General features: G+C 31.7%; 1 long non-coding RNA gene across 2 annotated transcripts; it reads right to left on the bottom strand.

Annotated features, from left to right (window-relative positions):
- Nucleotides 1–2,424: 2,424 nt before the first annotated feature.
- Nucleotides 2,425–10,899, bottom strand: LOC149237422 (uncharacterized). 2 transcript variants are annotated; one of them, XR_016245264.1, is made up of 4 exons: nucleotides 10,551–10,899; nucleotides 10,322–10,386; nucleotides 10,083–10,155; nucleotides 2,428–2,544 (listed from the first exon to the last, which is right to left on the bottom strand). It is a non-coding gene; the product is annotated as an uncharacterized LOC149237422 (long non-coding RNA). The 2 variants fall into 2 exon arrangements; XR_016245265.1 differs by lacking the exons at nucleotides 10,083–10,155; nucleotides 10,322–10,386; nucleotides 10,551–10,899 and adding exons at nucleotides 2,826–2,887; nucleotides 3,020–3,559 and having other exon boundaries at nucleotides 2,425–2,544.
- Nucleotides 10,900–18,273: the final 7,374 nt, after the last annotated feature.

An 18,273-nucleotide genomic window follows, 5' to 3' on the forward strand; every position in this document is an offset into this window, starting at 1 on the left:
TAGTATTGGATGTGCTCTAGGCCTCAAATTTTGCAGGGGTGCTTAGGCACATGTATTCCAAAGAACCCAGAGAGCGTTTTGGGAAATTCCACCCAGAGACAATTTTATTAAAATAATTAATATTTTTTAATGGGACCCTAAGTCTAAACTTAGGAAATTAAAAATATTAATGGGTAATAATCTAATTGTGGGTGTAACTTCTAGACGAAGATGGAGATCAAGCCAAAACGATCTGAGCCTTTGATTAGGAGTTAATCTAGGTCGTTGGTTGTCTAACAAAAAGATATAAGGGGCTTGAAGGTCATTTGGAAAACACACCGAGAGATCAAGAGATCGAATTTCTGAAGTGAAAAGTTCTCAGGAGGATGTTCTGATCGAGGAGATTTCTTGCAGTGAGGGGCATGGATATTTGGGTTGGAGTATCTTCTCTAGGACTCAGAATCAACAGCAGAGAGGTAGAGAGACACCAGAAGGAGGCAGCACAGACCTAGGAGGGGTTGACGTTGGGCCAAAAGGGCCCACACAGAGCTAGAAGGGCTCACGCAGAAGCAGCACAGTCTTCCAATGCAGAAGTGCGAAATCGATAGGGGAGCTGAGATTTCTGAGCTGGGAGGGTTGGAAACTACTCCAGAGGGCAGACATTTCCTAGTTGGGCTGGCGCAAAGCCTGTTGAGGCTGACGTAGAGCCTACGCAGGGCCAGCTCTACCACAAAGATAGCTGGGTACAGTTGGTTCAGCTGCCGGAACAGTCGGAATTGGCGGGTAGAATGAGGTAATCTCACTAAGTTTTTCTGCTAGTTTATTTTCTCTGTAACTGGATTACCGAAGGGCATCCAGAATTGTATTCAGAAACTACTGCTTAATAATATAAAACCCTCAGGAATGCTGCACCGTGTTCCCGCATTGGGTTTTTCCGAGGACATTTGTCCAAAAATAACGATGTCTATTGTGTTGTATTTTCTTTCTTGCTCAATCTCTTGTTTCCGCATATTATTTAATTAAGTGAAGGCTACAGTGTATGTATTACGATATTTGCCGTAGGAAACTGCAAGTAATTTGTTTAAAGGAATTTAACAAATAGGAGTAATATCATCAGTTTTTGCAGTAGGGTTTCCTGTTGTGGAATTTTCACATGGTATAAGATCTACAGGGTGAAGTAAGAAGAGCAGAGTTGGTAGATCCAGCGCTGAGCAGAAGCGAGAGTTCGAAAAAGCTGCAGGAGGCAGCAGTTCAAAACCCCTAGAGGGTTGACGCAGTTCCAAGTCGAGAGGGCATATTTTCAAGGCAGTCTCTCTCCGAGTGAGTCGACGGAGAGAAGAACTTCCAGTTCGAATTTTTGTTAGGCAAAGGGAGCAGCATTGAAGCCTCAGCGTGAGAGAGCTGGTGGGGCGCAGATCTTCAGCAGGCAAATTGTTGGGCTGAAAAACGTCAGAAGAGAGAAGAGAAGCACTCCGAGGGAACTTTTCCTCAGCAAACTTTCCACTGAGAAGTCCGTTTTCTCATTGACTGAGCAGCAACAATGAGAAACAGAGAGGAGATTTTCGACATTTTGGGCAGATATCGCAAGCAGTGGCTTGAGGGATCAGGATAGGCTGGATGGAGCATCCAACTACGTCATATGGAAGGCTAGAATGTCATTCCTTCTAGATGAGCATGCCCTCAAGACATACGTCGACAACGTGGTGGTTGTCCTTGCAGATGCAGATCCGTTGAAGAAGTACAGAGCTGAGATGGCAAAGGCCAAGAGGATGATCCTAGATGGAGTCAAGGATCACGTGGTGTGTCACGTTGCTAGCAGAGGGACTGCTAAGGAGATGTGGGATGCCTTGGCCACGTTATATCAGGGATCTTTCGAGCAGCGGAAGATGTACTTAGAGCAAAAGCTGAGATCTGCTCAGATGCAGAAGGGAGAGCGTGTGGATCCATTATGTGAAAATAACCACAAGAGTAGCAAGACTAAGTATGAAACAAGGTAATATGGAGCAATAATAAGCAAACTCCACTCTATTACATATAATTTCAATAAACCCAACCCTAATTTATGTGAGAAGATTTTATTTGAGGATACCCATAAATTGCACAGAAATCAGACTCGTATGAGTTTGTTTCTTGAATTTTAAGATTATATAAACACCCTAACAGGGAACATGCCTTATTTATTCATATCGTTTGTTTGTCCAAAGTCTTTTTGAATATATGTTTCATTATGATTGATTTTAGAGAGGATTCACATAATAAACTAATGATCATTCTTATTTTTATAGTCATTTAAATAAAAGTTTAAAAAATAGCTTTTGTATTTTAAACTCTAAAATTTAGTCTAAACAAACAAATTGATATCATAAATGTTATCAACTACAACACAAGAAATATCATAAATGCTACCAACTACAACACAAGCAAGAAGATATTGAGAAGAGTTGCAAGGTACCTTAAGAATTATTGCTCCATGGTAGTCATCTTCACTCTCACTCTTGCTTTTGCAGTAGTGCCCACTTTGCCCTTTGCACTCAGCCCTTTATCCTCTCTATGCTAGCGGAGAGGCTAGAAGTAAAAGTAAGTAAACAAGCAAAGCACTATTAGACCATAAAAATCTAGAAATAAATTAATAAATTATTTATAAATTACAAATCTTGTTAATTAAAAAAAAAAACAAAACAAATAACATCATAAATAAACACAAGAAACCTAGAAATAAATTAATAAATTATTTACAAATTACATTTTTTTGTTAATTAAAAAAAAAAAACAACAATAACAACAAACAAACACAATAACACAACAAATAAGCACAAGGAAGTTGTTGGGAAAGAGCTACAATGTACCTTGTAAAATATTATTCCAACATTTGCACTCGCTACGCAATTTCTTTATAGTTGGAAGAAAACTAAATACACAAAAGAAATAAACAAATCAACACCATTACCCACAAATTCTACAAATAATTAAGTTACTAATATGAAACCAGAGAATAAGATATGGCAATTTCTGCTGATATAAAGAAACAAATCTCCCTCACCTCATCCATCCATCCATTCAAAAGAGGAATGGACATTGCGTTAGCCGGTTTGTTTCAGCTATCGACCGGCCCAAAAATGCATCTGCTTTAGAAATTTTACCGCTGCTCATCTTGACTTTTGACCTTTTCCTCTTTGCTATGAGCTTGCGCTCTGGCGCTTGGACGTTAAATTCACAACCACACCATTGATAAACACAATAACAATAGCTTTGGCATACAAGTTTGAAAAATATTGAGAAGAGTTGCCAAACGCCGCAAGAGAAAAAAAATATCGAAAAAGATGGATATTAACTAGGAATGGTCAAATGAATTTACAGGTTGGATTAATGAATTAAACTAATGGGATCAACCCCGACTAATACTTTTTTGCTCCCACCTCTTCTATTTTAACAGTTGCCCCTGCCTATGTTGTCTGTGTTCAAATTCCTGACTTTGTTGCTTAAACCAGTAGTTGATGCTGGGGTCCTTCTGGTCTGTTGTTGCAGGGTCCGAATAAATAGGTGATGTTGCTTTCATTACTCAAATGCAATGCGAGTTTTGCTGTTGTTTTTAAAAGTTAGTGTTAGTGTGCATCCTTAGAGACATCCTACCTGGGACTCCAGCATACATCATAAATTATGGACAAGTCTATTTACCAAGATGGCCACTTTAGGCTGAAATTCGGGGTGAAATTTTTTTAACCAATCTTGCAGAAGGAGTGTTTAAATGATGTTTTCGAAAGTGGAAATAAATTCAGCACCATCAAAAACTTTTAAAGCATCTAAAATCCTGAAGTTTAACAATTATAACTTGGATTTTCAAAATTGCCAAAATTTTCATAATTTTCAAAGCAAAAAACAACCTAATTAAACTAAGACATAAATTATACCCTTACCAATCATTTATAATAATATGTATACTACACTTACCAATTATTTATAATAATATGTATACTCACATTGTATGTCTCTGTTATTAATTTTATGCTATCAAGTATATTATATTATATTTATGTGATAATATAATTATCATTTTAGATTACAAATACATTAATAAACTTAATACAATCACAATACTTTAATCACAATACTTTAATGATATAATCATACATGGATGACCTTAATGATATAATCAAAATATCTTAATCGTACATTGATGAAAATATTTTTTTTATAATATTATATTGTATATATGATTATATCTTAATCATACATTGATGACCTTAATGATATAATCAGAATATCTTAATAGTATATTGATGAAAATAATTTTTCTATAATATTATATTATATATTTTTTTATAACTTTTATTTTAATTATATAATCATAATATCTTAATTATATATATATTTTTAAAACTTTTATTCTAACTTTACAATCATAATAGGATGAAAATAAACAAATTTATAATATTATATTATATATATATATATTTTTAATAACTTTTATATCAAATAAGATTGAAATAAGCCTCCACAAACTCTATGTAATTATAAACAAATTTATAATATTATATTATATATATATATTTTTAATAACTTTTATATCAAATAAGATTGAAATAAGCCTCCACAAACTCTATGTAATTATGTAATTGTAATATCTTAATTAAATGTTAAACTATATAAAAAAAAATTATAAATATATATTATACTAAGCCTCCACAAACTCTATGTAATTATGTAATTGTAATATCTTAATTAAATGTTAAACTATATAAAAAAATTATAAATATATATTATAATAAGCTTCCACAAACTCTATGTAATTATGTAATTGTAATATCTTAATTAAATGTTAAACTATATAAAAAAAAAATTATAAATATATATTATAAATAAACAATGATATAAATAAATCATTTTTTTTTTTTTTCTAATTAAGACTAATCTAAGTACCCACGGGGATTTGAACCCGTGACCTATAGCAAGGAGTGCCTTAAAAGTGCACCCATTCACCGTCAATCCAAAGCCCCGTGGGCAAAATAAACCATTATTTATTATTTATGAATATTTTAATTATATTAATTAAATTTTCAAATGATAAAATATCTAAAGAAAATTAGAAATCATAATGTTAAATGACTTTCTGTATAGGTGTAATTTAAAGTGTAGTGTAATTTTGTAAGTATTTTTTTTTTGGATAATTTTATAATTTCATAGAGATTTTTTTAAAGATTATAAGTTTAAGCTATTTAATTTGCAAAGTTTAAATACTCTCATGTTTTTCAAGGCCATTTTTATTAGTTAAACAACAAAAAACCATAATTATGTAATCCGATTAAAAAAAAAACCATTTTTTTATTAATAAGACTACAATATAGTTTAATAATTAAATAATTAATAATTTATTATTAATATTTAATAATAATTCACTATTAATAATTAAATAATTAATATTTTACCAACTAAAATAATAATTTAAAAAAATTATTTAAAAAAAATATGATACTCTAATTTATTCATTGATAATTTACTATTTAAAAACAAAAAAAACCATTTTTTATTAATAAGACTACATATATAGTTTAATAATTAAATAATTAATAATTTATTATTATTATTTAATAATAATTCATTATTAATAATTAAATAATTAATATTTTACAGACTAAAATAATAATTTAAAAAAATTATTTAAAAAAAAATATGATACTCTAATTTATTCATTGATAATTCACTATTTAAAATTTCAATATAAATAAATTTAAGTAAATAAAATAGAACATGAATTAATTTCAAAAATGAAAATAAAGTTATTTTTTAAATTATATTTACAAATTTAAAAAAATAACAAAATCTTTTCGATTTCCAATTTATTAAAAAATATACTATTTTTTTTTAAATATAATATTTTTACAATAAAATATTAAAATAAAAACCAATCGAAACATAAAATTAAATCATTTTTATATAATGTAATTTAAAATAAAATTATATATGTCAAAATCTTTTCCCATATATGCTTTCCAATTTATTAAAAAATATATTATTTTATTTAAAAATATAATATTTTTACAATAAACTATTAAAATAAAAATTAATCAAAAAATTAAATAATTTTTATATATTGTACTTTCTTCTTTATTAAAAATGTTTATGGAGATTTTATTTCATTTATATTTATATAAAAAAAAATGGAATAAGATTTTTTTTTTAATTGGTAATTTTAATTTTTTTATTAAATTTATAGATGATTTAAAAAATATAGAATGAAAAAATTTAATATAAATTTAAATAATACTTTGCTGTACATTTACATTTATAATATCTAATAAAATAAAAAATATTAATAATTATTTAAATATTTATACTATTTACTTTAATATAAAATAAAAAACTAAATTCCCAATCCTTCCTACTAGATTGAAAAGTAAACGCACAAATCCTTCAATGACGACTGAACTTCAACTACTCCTATCACGCGTTTAATAAATGGAACAGATAGTTAGGGCTCTATTGGGTGAGGCAAGGGTTACTGTAGCTGGGTGAGGCATAATCGACCATAGAGAGAGGGCCATATAGACTGTACCTCAAGGGTGAGTGAAGCCAAGGTGGGGGAGGGGCATAGCTTAGTTATCTATGCTATGGGGTTCATAAACATCTATGAAGTTAGGGTAGGGCTGGGGCTGCGGCAGGGCTTAGTTGTTCCAGTACGGCAGGGCTTAGTTGTTCATCTACTGGGTTTATAATATAAAATTTATAATATAAAAAATTGATATGGTTTAATTTTCCAATGTTTTGTTTTTTATTTATATTGAAAGATTTTTACATTTAAAAAAATATAGAAGATTTTTAATTTATAAATAAGTTTTATTACAATACTATGGCTTATCGATACTATATATTTAAAAAACTATGAGTTACTTTACATAACATTTGCTCATATCACATTTTTTTAATTAATCAATTTAATTAAAAAATAAAAAGAACCTAACTATTTCGGAGATAAATCTCAACCTTTTATTTGTTTATATTATTATGAATATTCTAAAATATTTTATGGAGGTTAAATCACTAACATTCATCTAATAGTTATTGATAATTAAATTAATACTTTATAAACTCTATTCCAAAACATACACACTTGTCAACATAATAATGAAAAAAAATCAAACTTTGTGATAAGAAAATATATAAAAAAAACTAATCATAGCATACTTTATAAATAATAGATATATTAATTATTTTTATAATTTAAAATTTAAAAGATTTCATTTTCTCATTTACTTATTTATATCTTTTCTATATTTACATCTTGCCAAATAAAAAAAAAATATATATATATATATATATATTATTTTTTTATAATTAAAAAACAAAAACTATTTAAAAATTTTAAATACTAAATTTATTTTTATAAATTTATTTGCGTTTACTTATAAATTTCAAAATTTACCTCAATTCAAAAATCCATATCTTATGGCTTCTTAATTTTTTCAAACATTTTAAACTCACGTATCTTGCTGCTTCTTAATTTTTTTCAACATTTTAAACTCACATTTTAATTAAAACAGAAATTCAGTACAACATATTACTCATTTTTTCATATATTTTTATAAGAAACCTATCGAGCTTTTACGTTTAAAAACTCTCAAACTTTCATTTTTAACCACTCTACTAAAACGAAAAATAAACCACTGCGGATCGCATTGCTATTTAACATTCTTTAACCCAATGTGCGCCAAGATTTAATGTATATATCTTACTCATTGATATCGCTCATTACCGGATTTAAATCAAATTAAATTGATCAATTTTCATTGCAACTCACACGTAATAATAAAGTAAATACTAATACGATTTGATAATTTGGAAATAAAAACAAATTGAGAAAATCTAAAAACGTTCGATCATGAACAAGTTCAAAATAAAAAAAATCCAGTACCCTATGAAATAATGTTGAGTGAAACAAGAACAACTCTCATTGAACCAATTGCTATGATGAGGCTCATAAGACATCTAAAATGAATCGAGCAAATGAAAGTAGGTAGATGGCCTAATGTTATTTTCAATGAAGGCATGAGTGAAAGAAAGAAAACATGGATGAAACAAAACTACACATGGATGCAAAAATGGAATATCTATCTCAATACCTGTCCCACAAATAGCAAGGAGCTAAAGGATTTTGTTATGGAGAAGTTTCACAAAAAAATATGGGGAAAAGAGTTGGGTAGAAAGAAGAAATATTACATTGAGGAATTCAACCCTACATGTGATATACAACAAAAAGAGTTCATTGGAGTTAGCGTTTCGTGGAGGGCAAAGGTTTTTATTGCTCAATTAAAGACCAACTCACATCAACTTCGGTGTGAAACAAGACGGTGGAAAAGGCAAACTTGGGAAAATGAGTTTCTTGACATTGTCTTTTTAGCAAGGGGATTGTTGAAAGGTTGGGCTAGCGCATCATCAATTTGAATCAAAAAAAGATTGCAAAAAGCGAAAAACAAAAAACTAATAATCTATAATTTATAATATCGTAATCCTTAAAATATCATTTAATTCTATTTCATATGGAATGAATCAATACTACAAATAAAAATTTAAACAATTTAAACCTCAGCTGCACCTAAAAATAAAAATTCAAACAATTTAAACATAAGCTGCACTATTTTATCATGCCCGAGCTCTAATAAGAATATATGGTTTATGACTGGGTCCCACCGTACCTGCCACATAAACTAATAAACCTGGCGCACCATTGTTATGCGTTGACTAAACACGTGTATCGAGAACGGGACTCCTCGTACTCACAAGATGAAAATTAAAATGACACACCTTATGCACCACATACCTACGTACACGTCAGCTCAAACGAATAAAACGGCACACCATTCGCAACACATACCTACGTGTATGTCTACGTACACGTCAGCTATAACGAATAAACAGGAAGGATGATGGTTTTGATGAATAGAGGACGTTGGTTTTGAAAAGACACATCATACGCAACATATACCTACGTGTACGCTTACATACACGCTAGCGAATACAGGAAGGAGGGTGGTTTTTTTAATAGAATAGAGGGTGGGTTTTGAAAGAGAGAGAGGTTACAAGTTCAATCCTCGGCAAGGGTGGTTTTTTTAATAGAATAGAGGGTGGGTTTTGAAAGAGAGAGAGGTTACAAGTTCAATCCTCGGCAACCACAACTTCTATAAAGAGAGGCAATAATAACGCTGTCCTAAATCAGGAGTAAAAAATGTGTAAAAAATGACAGTGGCAATGTCTGAGAAATCCAAAATTCCGGAAGTAAAATTGAAAAGGTTCAGCAGAAGAAATAAGAAAGGATATAAGGGAGGATAGTAATGAGGAAAAAAAATGTAAATGTCAAGCCAATGCATCCTACAGAAACAAAAATCAGTGACGGAATTGATCTAAAAGAATGCTTTAATTTATTCACAGAGTCGCAAACAAGAAAAATATGTTCCAAACTAATCATCGATCTGATCATTATGTACTAAAAGCAGACTAATCGGAAAATTCAACATAAATAATCACATTTAAAGATAATAATACAAAGTATCAAACGCTTTCTCGTTCCCATACCGTTATTCTGATTCGAATAAGACTAAATGCGAAAGAAAGAAACCTGAACCAAGAATACGCAAACTCCACTCTGCTCGCGTCTTACATATAAATTTAGTAAACCAAAATGCAATTTATGTGAATCGATTTTATTTGGAGATACCCAAAATGCAATTTATGTGGGTTTAGAATCAACTAGAATCCTTGGAGTTTGTTTCTTGAATTTCAAGATGTCTACAAATACCCTAAAATGGAACACGCGGAACTGTTCGTTTGCCTGGATTGATTTTGGAGAGGAATCACACGCTAAATTCATCAACATCTTTATTTCTATACTCACTTAGCACGGAATTTAGAATAGATTAAACGCTAAATTCATCATCATCGCTATTTCTCTATTCACTTAGCAAGAAATTTAGAATAGGTTTAGGTTTTTTAATTGCAGTTTTTTAAAATTACAAAACAAATTCATGTCATCAATGTTATCAAAATTCCAAAACAAATTCATGTCAATAATGCTATCAAACTGTAATGGCACAAGCAAGGGAACTGCGGGTTACCTTACTAATATTTCTCCATAACCGTAACGTTCACTCTGCGCTTTGCACTACTCTCTATATGCTTGCAGAGAAGCTGCAAGCAAAAATAAATAAACAAACAAAGCACCATTAGCAGGGAAAATCTACAAATAATTTAAGGAGTTATATAATCGCAGCTGCTCTTAATTTAAAGAAATCAAATCAGAATAACAAAACAAACCAACACAACAGGGATGTGTTGGAAAGGAGCTACAATGTACTTTGTATAATATTATTCCACCCTTTGCACTCAGTGCTCTGCAATATCTACAGAATCCAAGAAAAGCTGAAAACAAGAAATAAATAAACAAGTAAAACACCATTAACCCAGAAAATTTAGAAAAAAATTAAGGTTATTAAAACAAACAAAAAAGAGAATTATATATCGCAATTGTTGTTGATATAAAGAAATCAAATCCAATTCAAGAAAATAAACCCATATATCCTCACCTCATCCATCTAACCAGAAGGAATAGAGACTGTTTGCTGGTTTGGTTTAGCGATGGAACGGCCCAAAAATACCGCTGCCTCTTTGGTTTTGTTTAGGATCTTTCCATCTCTTCTCTATTTCAGGAACTTTTTCTTCTTTGTTCTGCGCTTTCGCTCTTAGACGTCAATTTCACAGGCACACACCACTCATAAACACAACAACAACAATGACACACAGAACAAACGAAAGGACACAAAGCACGCTCACAAAAAAGAACGCACAGGCATAAAGAAAAAGGGGAGCGCTCGGCACATTGAAACATAGCAAGCCAGACTACCAACACACGTTGAATCATAGCAAGCCAAACTACCAACGCCCAAGAGGAGAACAGAGAGCGAAATAAACTTCAATGAAATTGACAGTCTAGACATGACTTATATCGACTGAACCATGCCATCTTTTCCAGCTTTTCCTAACGGTCAGCTTTTCTGAAATCTTATCCACGTCAGTTTCCTATATGTACATATGCTTTTCAACAAAAAGTAGTGTGATTCGGTCCGGTATTGATTCAATTCAAAATGCTTAAGGTTACGTGCTCAATTGGTTCGAAACATCTATTGTGAAAACCACTTAATAGCTTTTGTCACTGAACCCTCGTTTTCATAAGCTTCCTCTCATAGTCGTTCAATCAATGGTCATAGGAGAGTTGTTTTCCATGGTCACGATGGACCTCTCACCCATGTGTATAAGTCCTTTCTCAATAATCACTAGTTAAATGTTTTATACATTAGAGTTGCAACCCAAGTCTTAAAAACTTACAAAACTAAGGAGCTAGATAGCTAGAATTTAAATGGAGCTTTAATGTAAGATATTATCACTTATTCTTATTAGGGAGAAGTTTTTTTAGTGGGAAATTTCAATGCTAGAATATCAGATCAACAAGCTAGTATTTTTCGTTGCAAAGAGGATCACAATCATATTTGGCTTATTGAAGAAGTAAATCACCAATGGTTGAAATGTTCAGAAGATGACACCTTTAGCAATCATTTTGAAGAAGTAAATCGCCAATGGTTGAAATATTCAGAAGATGACACTGTTAGTAATCATTTTGAGAAGGAGTTGATTATGTTTGTGTGGCGCTTTTAACTTAATTATTTGCAATGTTTTAGATAGGTGGAAAGGTCTAGGAACTTCACTTGCAATACATACAATGGGGCAAGTGTCGTTGACTATGTGTTTTGTTCACAAAGCTTAATAGAAATGATAGACAAAGTTAAGATTGATGAGCATATTTGGGACTTAAAATCAAAACATAACCCAATTTACATAAGTTTATTTTGATTAAAAGAAAGGCGACATAGGAGGAAAACCTAGTGTTCTCGATAATCACTTTCAAGGGGCAAAATTCCTGTATCACAAGAAAATTGTACTATCTTCAAGACAATGCTAGAGAGGTCAATTAAGAAGGATAAAACTTGTTTCCAAAGCCTCAATAGTCATGTGTTAACAAATATAATTCAAGGTGCAATTTAGAATTGCAAAAGAGAAAAAAATTGGAAATCATATTCAAATTGTTTTCCGATAAATGTTTGGTTTGATGAGGAATGCAAAATGGAAAGGAGAACCTTGAAGAAGGCAGATAAGGAGAATATGAATGTAAAGTTATATAAGAAAATTTTAAAAAGGAAAAAAGATGAGTCCATGCAAACAATGAGATAAGAATTAATATATCTAGGAAATAATAACCCAAAGTCTTTTTGGGAAGTTCAGGAAGAAGCAAGTTGAAAATAATATTACAGGCAATCAATGGTTTGACTATGCAAGACAAATTATGAGAAAGAATCAAAGATTGAGCCTCCCCTTGAGATCAACACAACTATAAATATTTTCATGTTGCACGAGGTGGAGATTGGTATTAAGAAGTTGAGAATAGGAAAAGCAAAGGACTTGGTTGAAATTCAAGCAAAATATCTAAAATGGGGAAGGTACACTCTTGCACCACACATCATGGAAATATTTAACAACCATCACTCATCAAGGATTCCTAAGAGATTGGCAACTAGCCTAGCAATAACCCTTTTTAAAAGTGGAGACATTAATAATCCTTCGAATTATAGAACCATTATCATCAATCCTCTGTTTGCAAAGCTTTTTGGCAACATGCTAGAAAATACAATCAACAAGTGGGTAGAAGTAAAAGAAAAGAGGGCAAAAGGGCAAGTAGGTTTTAGACTGAAACATTCAACAATGGATCATGGTATCACGTTGAGACACATTATTGAAAAGGTTTGGGGGGACAAAGAAGAAGTATTTTATTGCTTTGTTGACTTCAAAAAGGCATTTGACATGGTCCCTAGAGATAAGTTGTGGTGTAGAATGGAAGAACTTGAAATTTCTTTACATTATAGAGTCATTGTCTATAAGCTCTATGAAGAGGTGAAAGTCAAAATTAGAACTTTAGCGGGTATTTCAGAAACCTTTAGAAGTGATATTCGAGTCAAGCAAGGTTGTCGTTTATCCCCTACTCTATCCCCTACTCCTTTTGCATGATATATTGTAAAATTGGAACACTGTAAATCTACAAGGTGGAGATGGTGTATGTTTGGGGGAGTTTGTAATAAGTATTACTTTATATGTTGATGACCTTATGTTGATTGCTAAATCGACCCATGGATTTCAAATGCACTTGTATCCCCTTGAGAATTTTGTAGAGCAATGGGGATGCAAGTAAATAGCAACAAGACAAAAATAATGATTTTCTCTAATAAAAGGAAGTAAAGCAAATATATATTCTTTTTTGAAGGAAATGCTCTTGAAGAAGTAAATGAGTACACTTACCTTGGGATTTCTTTCAACAACGGGCTTAATTGGGAGGATTGTAGAAAGAAGAGAATTTTAGGAGAGTCGAAAGCATTATATGCTCTCCAAAATAGATGTAGAGAGGAAGAGTTATGGGATTGGAAAATGAATAAAGTGCTTTTTAGGCTCTCATTTGATCTAGTGATGCTATATAGGTGTGAATTGTGAGATAGCAACACCACCTTTTCAAAGTAGAAACAAATTGAGAAAATCCAAAAACACTTGATCATGAGCAAGTTAAAAAAAATGGTTCCTTATGAGATAATGTTGAGTGAAATAGGGGCAGCTCCCATTGAAGCAATTTTTATGGTGCATCTCATAAGATATCTAAAAATATTGGGAAAATGGGAGTAGGTAGATGGCCTAAAGTTATCTTCAATGAAGGCATGAGTGAAAGAAAGAAAACATGGATGAGACAAAACAACATATGGAAGAAAACATGGATGAGACAAAACAACAAATGGATGCATAAATGGAATATCTGCCTCAATGTATGTCCCATAAATAACAAGGAGATAAATAATTTTACCATGTAAAAGTTTTGCAAGGGTATGTAGGGAAAAGAATTGGGTAGAAAGAAGTACTATGTTGAGGAATGCAACCTTACTTGTGATATGCAACCAAAGAAGTACATTGGAGCTAACATTCCATGGAGAGTAAATATTCTAATTTCTCGATTAAGAACTAATTCGCATAAACTTCTGTTTGAAATGAGATGGTGGAAAAGACTTAAAGAAGCTTGGGAAGAATGGGTGTGTATTTTTTTCACTTTTGGCATATTGGAATCGGAAAAACATTTCATTTTGGAATGTGATGCTTTCAGGGACATCAAGAACAGTTGTGGAAATATGTTAGCAATAGTTTATTGGCATTGTCTTTTTAGTGAGGGGATTGTTAGAAGGATGAGCTGGCTCATCATCAAATTGAGTAAGAAAAAGATTGAATTGCAAAAAGTGAAAAGCATCGAGGGTTTTTGGTCCCATAAGTTATTTTTAGTCTTGTGGATGTTAAAATCTCACTCCCTCATTCATTCATACAAGTATTAATAAAGTGGTTAATGACATATTATCTACCAGCCTAGATCCATCTTAACTCTGAACCTATCGAACACAAAAGGGGGATCAAATCTCTCACTATAAAAGAGATTTTCACCTAGAGAGAGATTTGGGATTTGATCCCTCTCTACGCTTGGTAGATTTGTGGTTAAGATAGATGTAGATTGGTTTAATTATTAGCCTTTAAATATGCCACATTAGAGAAGAATACCATGGGAAAAAACCATGGGTTAAGAATACTATGGAAAAAACCATGGGCTAGAGCATTTTGTGTTTTTTATTATTATTTTATTTTATTTTTTATTTTTTTAGTTTAATTTAATATTGTTTTATTTTGACTCATTCAAAATGTTAAACATTATAACATCTCCCTCATATTGGGCTCGAGAGTGCCTCTCATCACAATAATCATGTACCTTATGCCTCATTATTCATGTGATGTGAGATAAAAAATAAATATATGTATGTATGTATGTATGTCAATTGGGGTTATCCTAGGTGGATGGGAGGAATGAATGGGATCCTCCCCACCCAAGTTCATCTCCTGCAAGTGACATGACAAACTTTGATATAATAGACGGGATATGTATATTCCTCATGTGGAATATATAACATTGTATTCGTGAAAAAAATGTGTATGGTATTTGATATCTTAAATCATTATGTTGATAGGTCTATATATTTTAGAATAAGGCTTCTAGAATTTTATTTAGATTACCAATAATCATTAGGTGGATGGTATGGATTTAATCTCCACAAAATATTGTTAATAATATTCATATAAAGTGTTGAAATTTATCTTAAAAGTAGTTATATCTTTTTTTCTTTTCAACTTAATTAAAAAAAATGTCATGTCCAAAAGTGCCATTAAACTCTTATTGCTTATTGTTCTTTTTTATAAGCAAAGTTTTCCATTACTTAGATCCAATAAAAAATGCATATCCTCTCTTGTCTTGGTCTACCACTAGGGAAACTAAATCAATGACAAAACCAGTATTATTTAAGCATCCAAAAGTTAGAAATGTCTTAAAAACTTGAAAACAAAAAAATATAGTCATGAGGCCTATGGCCTTTTATAGCAACTGAAGATCCAAAAATGGAAGTTAGAAAATGAAAGAAGTGCAAGCATTGTCATGTTATCTTGGTGGATTTTGATTCTTATACAACAATCGGTTCCTTATTGCTCCTTAGTGAGCAACCTGGATCTAGTGGGAGACCTAAGTGTGACTCAATATGTTGTGTTTTCCTATCAAGTCCACATGATGTAAGTTGAATTTCATCAAGCACTTAGATTATTTCTTCTCTTGCTTCATTCCAATCAACCAAGACCCGTCCCAACAACATCTTGAGGTGTTAATATATGTCATGGTTGAACCTACCTATGGAACAACCAACATCTAGAACCCAATTTGGTATTTCGCTGGTGATTTCAACATCTAAGAAGCAACCTCTCTTTGTTGCAATTTCCCTTTCAGCATTATCAATTTCTTATTGTACCTAAAATCGTGTGTTAGCTAAGTATTGACTAGTTAAGGACTTTGCTCATCATTGGGCACACATCTTTTCCATCTACCTATAATAAGTTGTTCTTTGTCCAGCTCGAGCCCACTATCTAGGCATGGTGATCAACATATGGATGGCAAGGACTGAGACCTACTTTAGATAAGGGTTGGCTAGCCTAAGAATGACATGATAGAAGGTAAAAAATAAAAGAGACATAAAAGGAGAGTTGAGAAGCCTGAGAAGTTAACATGTACTAGGGATAATTTGTACTTGGAAAAAGGCCAAGGAGTTAAGGGAAAGCTAAGAGAAAGGTATGTGAGAGGCTTGAGAGAAAGGAAAGAATATCTTCAAGGGATTGGGTCAAAGCAAAGGCTGAGTGTCATGAGAGGAAAGAAATAAGAAAAGCAGGGGCTAGACCTACTAAAAAAGGAAATAGCCTAGTGAAGAGAGCAAAAGCAACTAAGAAAAATAAAATGAAGAATGCATACCACTAGAGTGCCATAATTTTTTCAAGTGGAAGCCATCAACAATGAGTGGTCATATCTCCTAATATCTTTGAAATCCGATTCGTGATTTCCCTCCTATCTCGGGCATAATCTCTCTTGTATGCAATCTTGGCGTCTCCTAGCTTGTGTGATGAGCATAACACATTAAGATATGAACATGTAATGACTTCCAAACATGCGCTTGTAAGTTGCCACTCTTCGTATTAATTGTAGACTTGATACCTCACTGATGTGTCATTAAACACCACCTATGTTGATGAATGCCTACTTGCCTTGTGTAGCGTGCAACCATAATAACCGTTGGACAAATGTTAAATGTCACGGGGGCATTGTCATTCTTAGTGAGTGACAACCATGTGACCCCCTAATTTTCCTCTTTGTATCACCCCATCCGAGGAGCTCTTATTACTATTATTAATTTCTTGTTACATGCTTTTTTTAAATGTATATGTGTTTAACTTATATATTAATTATTTTTCTAATTAATAATAATAATTATTATTATTAAAAAAACTTTATAATTAGTTAATTATGGTTCTTTTTAGTTTTGGTTATGTGAAATCTATCATAAGGTAAGTGTTATGATGTCCGCTATTTATTGATCATGTCTATAGATTTTTATCCACCATTTAATTTATATGATTATCCTAATTATACATATATCTAAAATTTGAAATTATATCAACAAAAATAAATTTAAAATTTTCTTATATCTCTTTACACTTAATTCTAAACCTTTACAACAAAGTAGAGTGATTAAGCTTGATTTATACTCTTATTATTCTTTTCGTAGGCAGGTAACACATTCAATGCATTGACAATGGATTAATTTGGTATTTGACCACAACTTAAAATGCATCCTGCAATACTTATATATATATATATATATATATATATATATATTGAAATTATTTTAATTTTATTTTTTTTGTTGATTTCATTGGCTCAAATGGCTTGGGTCTTGTTTTGTAATCATTACAATCTTAGCAAATTTGCAAATTGTAGGTATGACACTTGCAGTCAAATTGTTTGAATCGTATTGATTTATAAATTTTGTTTCACTGGTAACTGTGCATGTTTCCAGTTCACACAAAGGATTTAAACGATGTCTCACATCATCATACCTGTGCTTTAGAAAATCTCCTTCGAAGTCAAATTTACGATATGGTGAATACTGATGAACATTTTCAAAGTACTATATCAATTCGTTGGATGGCTAAAAATATCACCAACCTTGTAAGCATGAGAAAAAAAGAGCTCGAAAAACTAAATGAAAAGATAAAAATTAAATGAAAACCTTAATTGGGGCAACCCTGTAAAAATCACAAGATGTGTGCAACTCCCAAGGCAAGTCGTGAGTCGGCCCCACAACAAGTCACGGTCAAGGCCTTCGTTCTACTCTCCCAAAATGGTGTTACTTTCGACTATGGTCGGACCTAATTGAGGTCAGGGTTATTTTCTTCACCACTAGATGTTTACACCAACAAAACTTCAACTACCCAACCTCGGCCCACAACAACAATCAGGGCGGCGCTAAGACCAAGTTGAAATCCTACAACCTTATTCACTTACAAATTGGGGCCACGCCTGACTAAACTCTACCAATCTTTACATATGTCAGGGTCAATTGCAAACAAACTAACATTGGTTGTGGACTATGTGGGGTTTGGAAAGCCGACTTCCAACCACAAGTGCATTGAAACTTATCTTTCCCAACACAAATCCTCTTGTGGATTGAGAATAGTCAATAAAGACAATCACATTATACAAATTTTACACTAAAAGAGCTTTATCATTAATAACTAATCCAAAATAATAGT

This window comes from Pinus tabuliformis, chromosome 8 (genome assembly GCF_031772625.1).
Source record: "Pinus tabuliformis cultivar Carrire ecotype Pingquan chromosome 8, CPIR1, whole genome shotgun sequence".
NCBI classification, from domain to species: domain Eukaryota; kingdom Viridiplantae; phylum Streptophyta; class Pinopsida; order Pinales; family Pinaceae; genus Pinus; species Pinus tabuliformis.